The following is a 9186-nucleotide window of genomic DNA, read 5'->3' as shown; positions in this document are numbered from 1 at the left end:
ACCGGGCCCATCTAGGAGTGGCACTGCAGTGTCACGCAGGATGTCCCTTCCAAAAAACCCTCCCCAAACAGCACATGACGCAAAGAAAAAAAGAGGCGCAATGAGGTAGCTGACTGTGTGAGTAAGATTAGCGACCCTAGTGGCCGACACAAACACCGGGCCCATCTAGGAGTGGCACTGCAGTGTCACGCAGGATGTCCCTTCCAAAAAACCCTCCCCAAACAGCACATGACGCAAAGAAAAAAAGAGGCGCAATGAGGTAGCTGTGTGAGTAAGATTAGCGACCCTAGTGGCCGACACAAACACCGGGCCCATCTAGGAGTGGCACTGCAGTGTCACGCAGGATGGCCCTTCCAAAAAACCCTCCCCAAACAGCACATGACGCAAAGAAAAAAAGAGGCGCAATGAGGTAGCTGTGTGAGTAAGATTAGCGACCCTAGTGGCCGACACAAACACCGGGCCCATCTAGGAGTGGCACTGCAGTGTCACGCAGGATGTCCCTTCCAAAAAACCCTCCCCAAACAGCACATGACGCAAAGAAAAAAAGAGGCGCAATGAGGTAGCTGTGTGAGTAAGATTAGCGACCCTAGTGGCCGACACAAACACCGGGCCCATCTAGGAGTGGCACTGCAGTGTCCCGCAGGATGTCCCTTCCAAAAAACCCTCCCCAAACAGCACATGACGCAAAGAAAAAAAGAGGCGCAATGAGGTAGCTGACTGTGTGAGTAAGATTAGCGACCCTAGTGGCCGACACAAACACCGGGCCCATCTAGGAGTGGCACTGCAGTGTCACGCAGGATGTCCCTTCCAAAAAACCCTCCCCAATCAGCACATGATGCAAAGAAAAAGAAAAGAAAAAAGAGGTGCAAGATGGAATTGTCCTTGGGCCCTCCCACCCACCCTTATGTTGTATAAACAAAACAGGACATGCACACTTTAACCAACCCATCATTTCAGTGACAGGGTCTGCCACACGACTGTGACTGATATGACGGGTTGGTTTGGACCCCCCCCAAAAAAGAAGCAATTAATCTCTCCTTGCACAAACTGGCTCTACAGAGGCAAGATGTCCACCTCATCTTCACCCTCCGATATATCACCGTGTACATCCCCCTCCTCACAGATTATCAATTCGTCCCCACTGGAATCCACCATCTCAGCTCCCTGTGTACTTTGTGGAGGCAATTGCTGCTGGTCAATGTCTCCGCGGAGGAATTGATTATAATTCATTTTAATGAACATCATCTTCTCCACATTTTCTGGATGTAACCTCGTACGCCGATTGCTGACAAGGTGAGCGGCGGCACTAAACACTCTTTCGGAGTACACACTTGTGGGAGGGCAACTTAGGTAGAATAAAGCCAGTTTGTGCAAGGGCCTCCAAATTGCCTCTTTTTCCTGCCAGTATAAGTACGGACTGTGTGACGTGCCTACTTGGATGCGGTCACTCATATAATCCTCCACCATTCTATCAATGTTGAGAGCAGGGCCGGCTCCAGGCCTACTAGCACCCTGAGCGGGAAATTTTGAAGCACCCCCCCCCCCCCTCTCAATGCGTGCGCATTCGGCACACGCACTTCTGGGAAAGTGGGTGTGGCCACGCAACTTTATATTATGTTATCAAACTATAAATATGTATATTTTCACCACACCCTTAACACAATTAGCATCCTTACACATAACGCCCACAGTAGTGCTCCTTACACATAATGTTCCCAGTAAACTGTTAGATACACATAACGTTCCAGTATAGTGCCAGATACACATAATGACCCCAGTAGAGTGCCAGATAGGGATAATGACCCCAGTAGGGCAGTGCTAGAGACCCATAATGACCCCAGTAGTGCAGTGCCAGATACACATATGCCCCCAATGGTGACAGATACACATAATGACCCCATTAGTGCAATGCCAGATTCACAAAATGACCCCAGTAGTGGCAGATACACATATTTGAAAATACCAGAGCAAAAAGGAATCCACAGCACTGTTCCTAATTAATTCCCTTCAAACTCCAATATATTGCTTAATATCATATAGCAGATCCTTGCAAAAATTTTCTTATATGCAATCCCAGTTCTCGGACATACTCAGTGGGGACCGTTTTTCAAATCCGCACAGCAGACGATAACTGAAGTATGGTTCTATTGGTCTCCACACAGTAATGCCCCTTGCACCGTATCATGCCCCATACAGTAATGCTCCTTGCACATTAATATGCCCACACAGTAATGCCCTTTACACCTTAGTATGCCCCACAAAGTAATGCCCCTTATACACGTTACACCACAGTAGAGCAACTTATACTGTACATGTTACGCCACATCATAACCCTTAGACACTTTACACCAGAGCCACTTACACACATTATGCCATAGTAGAGCTCCTTATACACATTACACCACAGTAGAGGCACTATAAAAGTAGCTTTGAATTGTGGACAAGAGAGAAAGAGAGAGGACAAGAGAAAGAGAAGTGAAGCAAGAGAGAGGGGGAGTGAGGACAAAAGAGAGAGAGGGAGTGAGGACACAAAAAGAGAGAGGGGAAGTGAGGAGGAGAGGGGGAGTGAGGACAAAAGAGAGAGAGAGAGAGAGAGAGAGGGGAGTGAGGACAAAAGAGAGAGAGGGGGAGTGAGGACAAAAGAGAGAGAGGGGGAGTGAGGACAAAAGAGAGAGAGGGGGAGTGAGGACAAAAGAGAGAGAGGGGGAGTGAGGACAAAAGAGAGAGAGGGGGGTGAGGTCAAAAGAGAGAGAGGGGGGTGAGGTCAAAAGAGAGAGGGGGTAAGGTTAAAAGAGAGAGGGGGATAAGGTCAAAAGAGAGAGGGGGGTGAGGACAAAAGAGAGAGGGGGGGTGAGGACAAAAGAGAAAGGGGGGTGAGGACAAAAGAGAGAGGGGGGGTGAGGACAAAAGAGAGAGGGGGGTGAGGACAAGAGAGAGGGGGAGTGAGGACAAAGAGGGGGAGTGAGGACAGAGAGGGGGAGTGAGGACAAAAGAGAGAGGGGGAGTGAGGACAAAAGAGAGAGGGGGGGTGAGGACAAAAGAGAGAGAGGGGGGTGAGGACAAGAGAGAGAGGTGGTGAGGACAAAAGAGAGAGAGAGGGGGGTGAGGACAAAAGAGAGAGGGGGGTGAGGACAAAAGAGAGAGAGGGGGGTGAGGACAAAAGAGAGAGGGGGGTGAGGACAAAGAGGGGGAGTGAGGACAAAAGAGAGAGAGAGGGAGGGAGGGGGGTGAGTACAAAAGAGAGAGGTTAGGAAAAGAGGGAGAAGAGAAGGGGTGAGGACAATAAAAAGAGAGACGAGGACAACAGAGAGAAGGGTGAACACAAGAGAGAGGTGAGGACAAGAGGGAGAAGAGAGGGGGTGAGGACAAAAAAAAAAAAAGAGAGGGGGGGTGAGAACAGAGGGACAGAGAGAGTGGGTGAGGACAGAGAGAATCAGCCAGGGCATGTATACATCCGCACTCACCCTGGACAGGGGGGCAGCACTCTCCCTGCAGTGCTGATGCTGGCTGTGTGCTGTGCTGCTGCTAGGATCCCGGGCTGCATGGGTGGCTGTACTCCTCCTCAGTACCAGGGGCTCAGGTAGGCAGGCAGGCTGCAGACCGGGTGCTTGTGGGCGGCCAGCCGCATACAATATCACTCGACATCGCTCAACGCCGTGCTGCTGCTCCTAGGACTCCTCCCTGCTGTGCGCTATGATGAGAGAGATAGAAAGAGAGGGGTAAGGAGAAGAGAGAGAGGGATGTAAGGGCAATATTGGGGGGGTGAATACAAGAGAGAGGAGAGGTGAGGACAAGAGAGAGAGAGGGTGAGGACAAAAAAGAGATAGGATGAGGACAAAAGAGAGGGAGTGAGGATGAGAGAGAGGGCGAGAGATCAAGAGAGGGGGGTAAAGACAAAAGAAGAGAGGTGAGGAAAAGAGACAGAAGAGAGGGGGGTGAGGACAAAAGAAGAGATGTGAGGAAAAGAGACAGAAGAGAGGGGGGTGAGGACAAGAGAGAAGAGAGGGGTGAGGACGAGAGAGATAGAGATGAGGTGAGGACAAAACAAGACAGAGAGGTGAGGACAAGAGAGAAAGAGAGGTGAGGACAAGAGAGAGGTACTGTAAGGACAAGAGAGAGAGGGGGGGTAAGGACAAAAGAGAGAGGGTGGGATAAGGACGAGAGAGAGGGTGGGATAAGGATGAGAGAGAGAGGGTGGGATAAGGACAAAAGAGAGAGGGTGGGATAAGGACAAAAGAGAGAGGGTGGGATAAGGACAAAAGAGAGAGGGTGGGATAAGGACAAAAGAGAGAGGGTGGGATAAGGACAAAAGAGAGAGGGTGGGATAAGGACAAAAGAGAGAGGGTGGGATAAGGACAAAAGAGAGAGGGTGGGATAAGGACAAAAGAGACAGAGGGGGTGACGACAAAAGAGAGGGGTAAGGACAAAAGAGTGAGAGGGGTAACAAAGAGAGAGGGGGTAACGACAAAGAGAGGGGCGGTAACGACAAAAGAGAGGGGCGGTAACGTCAAAGAGAGGGGCGGTAACGTCAAAGAGAGGGGCGGTAACGACAAAGAGAGGGGCGGTAACGACAAAGAGAGGGGCGGTAACGACAAAGAGAGGGGTTAATACGAGAGAGAGAGAGGGTCTGAGTACAAAAGAGTGAAAGGCGAGAACAAAAGAGAGAGAGGGGGAGTGAATACAAAAGAAAGAGGTTAGGAAAAGAGAGAGAAGAGAGGGGGTGAGCACAATAAAAAGAGAGGTGAGGACAACAGAGAGAAGGGTGAAGACAAGAGAGAGAGATGAGGACAAGAGAGAAGGAGGGGGGTGAGGACAAGAGTCAGAGGTGAGGACAAGAGGGAGGGGGGTGAGGACAAAAGAGAGAGAGCGGGTGAGGACAAAAAAAAGAGAGGGGGGTGAAAACAGAGGGACAGAGAGAGTGGGTGAGGACAGAGAGAATCAGCCAGGGCATGTATACATCCGCACTCACCCTGGCCAGGGGGGCGGCACTCTCCCTGCAGTGCTGATGCTGGCTGTGTGCTGTGCTGCTGCTGGGATCCCGGGCTGCATGGGTGGCTGGACTCCTCCTTAGTACCAGGGGCTCAGGCAGGCAGGCTGCGGACCGGGTGCTTGTGGGCGGCCAGCCGCTTATAGTACCAAGCGACATCGCTCAACGCCGTGCTGCTGCTCCTAGGACTCCTCCCTGCTGTGCGCTATGATGAGAGATAGAGAGAGAGGGGTAAGGACAAGAGAGAGAGAGAGGCAAGGGCAAAATGTGGGGCGGGGGGAGTTGAGGACAAGAGAGAGATGAATACAAGAGAGAGGAGAGGTGAGGACAAAGGGGGGGGGGGGTGAGGACAAGAGCGAGAAAGGGTGAAGACAAAAAAAGAGATAGGATGAGGACAAAAGTGAGGGAGCGAGGATGAGAGAGAGGTAGAGAGATCAAGAGAGGTGAGGAAAAGAGACAGAAGAGAGGGGGTGAGGACGAGAAAGATAGAGATGAGGTGAGGACAAGACAAGAGAGAGAGGTGAGGACAAGAGAGAGAGGTGAGGACGAGAGAGAGAGAGAGAGAGAGAGAGAGAGGTGAGGACGAAGAGAGGGGTACTGTAAGGACAAAGAGAGGGGTACTGTAAGGACAAAGAGAGGGGTACTGTAAGGACAAAGAGAGGGGTACTGTAAGGACAAAGAGAGAGGTACTGTAAGGACAAAAGAGAGAGGGGGTAAGGACAAAAGAGAGAGAGGGGGGTAAGGACAAAAGAGAGAGGGTGGGATAAGGACAAAAGAGAGAGGGTGGGATAAGGACAAAAGAGAGAGGGTGGGATAAGGACAAAAGAGAGAGGGTGGGATAAGGACAAAAGAGAGAAGGTGGGATAAGGACAAAAGAGAGAAGGTGGGATAAGGACAAAAGAGAGAAGGTGGGATAAGGACAAAAGAGAGAAGGTGGGATAAGGACAAAAGAGACAGAGAGGGGTAATGACAAAAGAGACAGAGAGGGGTAACGACAAAAGAGAGAGAGGGAGGTAAAGACAAAATAGAGAGAGGGGGTAAGGACAAAAGAGTGAGGGGGGTAACGACAAAGAGGAGGGTAACAACAAAGAGGGGGGTTAGTACAAGAGTGAGAGAGGGTCTGAGTACAAAAGAGAGATGCAAGGACAAAAGAGCGAGGGGGCATGAATACAAAAGAGAGAGAGAGAGGGGGGGACAAGAAAAGAGAGAGAGAGGGGGGGACAAGAAAAGAGAGAGAGAGGGGGGTGAGGACTGAGAGAGCTGACAAAGAGTGAGAGATGTACTCTATACATGTATACATCCGGACTCAACCTGGCTGGGGGGCAGCACGCTCCCTGAAGTGCTCATGCTGGCCATGTGCTGTGCTGCTGCCGGGATCCTGGACTGACAGGTTGCCTCCTCGGGGCCAGGGGCTCAGGCAGGCAGACTGCAGACCTGCTGGTGCTTGTTGGTGGATGGGTGGGCACATGCTGTACAGGACGCACCGTCGCTGGGGCTGCCGCTGCCCCCCGATCTTCCCGCTCCTCGGTCCTCTCTTCTCCCACCAACGCAGCAACGCTTCCTCTCCCAGACTGCCGAGCGCAATGACGTCGTGCGCACACCGGCTTTCTGGGGAGGAGAGGGGGATGAGGAGAGCACAGTGGCTGGAAACAGGCGGTGGGTGTGTCGAGAGGGAGGCGGGGCTGCTCGGGCTGGCCACGCGCCGCACACAAATTTACTGAGCCCGGCCTTGGCCCACCCACAACACTCCCCCATCATTGCGGCCACTGCTGAGAGCCAGGGCGGACATCTGTGATCAGGGCAGTGCCGGCTCCAGGTATGTGGACACAATATGACGGCCACAAATAGCGGCGCCCTTTGAGGGGTGGCGCCCTGCGCGGCCGCTCGAGTGGAACATGCCTGGAGCCGGCCCTGGTTGAGAGAATCATATGCAGTGACAGTAGACGACATGTCCGTAATCGTTGTCAGGTCCTTCAGTCCGGACCAGATGTCAGCATCAGCAGTCGCTCCAGACTGCCCTGCATCACCGCCAGCGGGTGGGCTCGGAATTCTGAGCCTTTTCCTCGCACCCCCAGTTGCGGGAGAATGTGAAGGAGGAGATGTTGACAGGTCGCGTTCCGCTTGACTTGACAATTTTGTCACCAGCAGGTCTTTCAACCCCAGCAGACCTGTGTCTGCCGGAAAGAGAGATCCAAGGTAGGCTTTAAATCTAGGATCGAGCACGGTGGCCAAAATGTAGTGCTCTGATTTCAACAGATTGACCACCCGTGAATCCTTGTTAAGCGAATTAAGGGCTGCATCCACAAGTCCCACATGCCTAGCGGAATCGCTCCCTTTTAGCTCCTTCTTCAATGCCTCCAGCTTCTTCTGCAAAAGCCTGATGAGGGGAATGACCTGACTCAGGCTGGCAGTGTCTGAACTGACTTCACGTGTGGCAAGTTCAAAGGGCATCAGAACCTTGCACAACGTTGAAATCATTCTCCACTGCACTTGAGACAGGTGCATTCCACCTACTATATCGTGCTCAATTGTATAGGCTTGAATGGCCTTTTGCTGCTCCTCCAACCTCTGAAGCATATAGAGGGTTGAATTCCACCTCGTTACCACTTCTTGCTTCAGATGATGGCAGGGCAGGTTCAGTAGTTTTTGGTGGTGCTCCAGTCTTCTGTACGTGGTGCCTGTACGCCGAAAGTGTCCCGCAATTTTTCTGGCCACCGACAGCATCTCTTGCACGCCCCTGTCGTTTTTAAAAAAATTCTGCACCACCAAATTCAAGGTATGTGCAAAACAAGGGACGTGCTGGAATTTGCCCATATTTAATGCACACACAATATTGCTGGCGTTGTCCGATGCCACAAATCCACAGGAGAGTCCAATTGGGGTAAGCCATTCCGCGATGATCTTCCTCAGTTGCCGTAAGAGGTTTTCAGCTGTGTGCGTATTCTGGAAAGCGGTGATACAAAGCGTAGCCTGCCTAGGAAAGAGTTGGCGTTTGCGAGATGCTGCTACTGGTGCCGCCGCTGCTGTTCTTGCGGCGGGAGTCCATACATCTACCCAGTGGGCTGTCACAGTCATATAGTCCTGACCCTGCCCTGCTCCACTTGTCCACATGTCCGTGGTTAAGTGGACATTGGGTACAACTGCATTTTTTAGGACACTGGTGAGTCTTTTTCTGACGTCTGTGTACATTCTCGGTATCGCCTGCCTAGAGAAGTGGAACCTAGATGGTATTTGGTAACGGGGGCACACTGCCTCAATAAATTGTCTAGTTCCCTGTGAACTAACGGCGGATACCGGACGCACGTCTAACACCAACATAGTTGTCAAGGACTCAGTTATCCGCTTTGCAGTAGGATGACTGCTGTGATATTTCATCTTCCTCGCAAAGGACTGTTGAACAGTCAATTGCTTACTGGAAGTAGTACAAGTGGGCTTACGACTTCCCCTCTGGGATGACCATCGACTCCCAGCGGCAACAACAGCAGCGCCAGCAGCAGTAGGCGTTACACGCAAGGATGCATCGGAGGAATCCCAGGCAGGAGAGGACTCGTCAGAATTGCCAGTGACATGGCCTGCAGGACTATTGGCATTCCTTTGGAAGGAGGAAATTGACACTGAGGGAGTTGGTGGGGTGGTTTGCGTGAGCTTGGTTACAAGAGGAAGGGATTTACTGGTCAGTGGACTGCTTCCGCTGTCACCCAAAGTTTTTGAACTTGTCACTGACTTATTATGAATGCGCTGCAGGTGACGTATAAGGGAGGATGTTCCGAGGTGGTTAACGTCCTTACCCCTACTTATTACAGCTTGACAAAGGGAACACACGGCTTGACACCTGTTGTCCGCATTTCTGGTGAAATACCTCCACACCGAAGAGCTGATTTTTTTGGTATTTTCACCTGGCATGTCAACGGCCATATTCCTCCCACGGACAACAGGTGTCTCCCCGGGTGCCTGACTTAAACAAACCACCTCACCATCAGAATCCTCCTGGTCAATTTCCTCCCCAGCGCCAGCAACACCCATATCCTCCTCATCCTGGTGTACTTCAACACTGACATCTTCAATCTGACTATCAGGAACTGGACTGCGGGTGCTCCTTCCAGCACTTGCAGGGGGCGTGCAAATGGTGGAAGGCGCATGCTCTTCACGTCCAGTGTTGGGAAGGTCAGGCATCGCAACCGACACAATTGGACTCTCCT

This window comes from Pseudophryne corroboree, chromosome 4 (assembly GCF_028390025.1).
Source record: "Pseudophryne corroboree isolate aPseCor3 chromosome 4, aPseCor3.hap2, whole genome shotgun sequence".
Classification (NCBI taxonomy): domain Eukaryota; kingdom Metazoa; phylum Chordata; class Amphibia; order Anura; family Myobatrachidae; genus Pseudophryne; species Pseudophryne corroboree.
The sequence above is the reverse complement of the archived record's forward strand: the minus strand, read 5'-3'. Positions refer to the sequence as shown.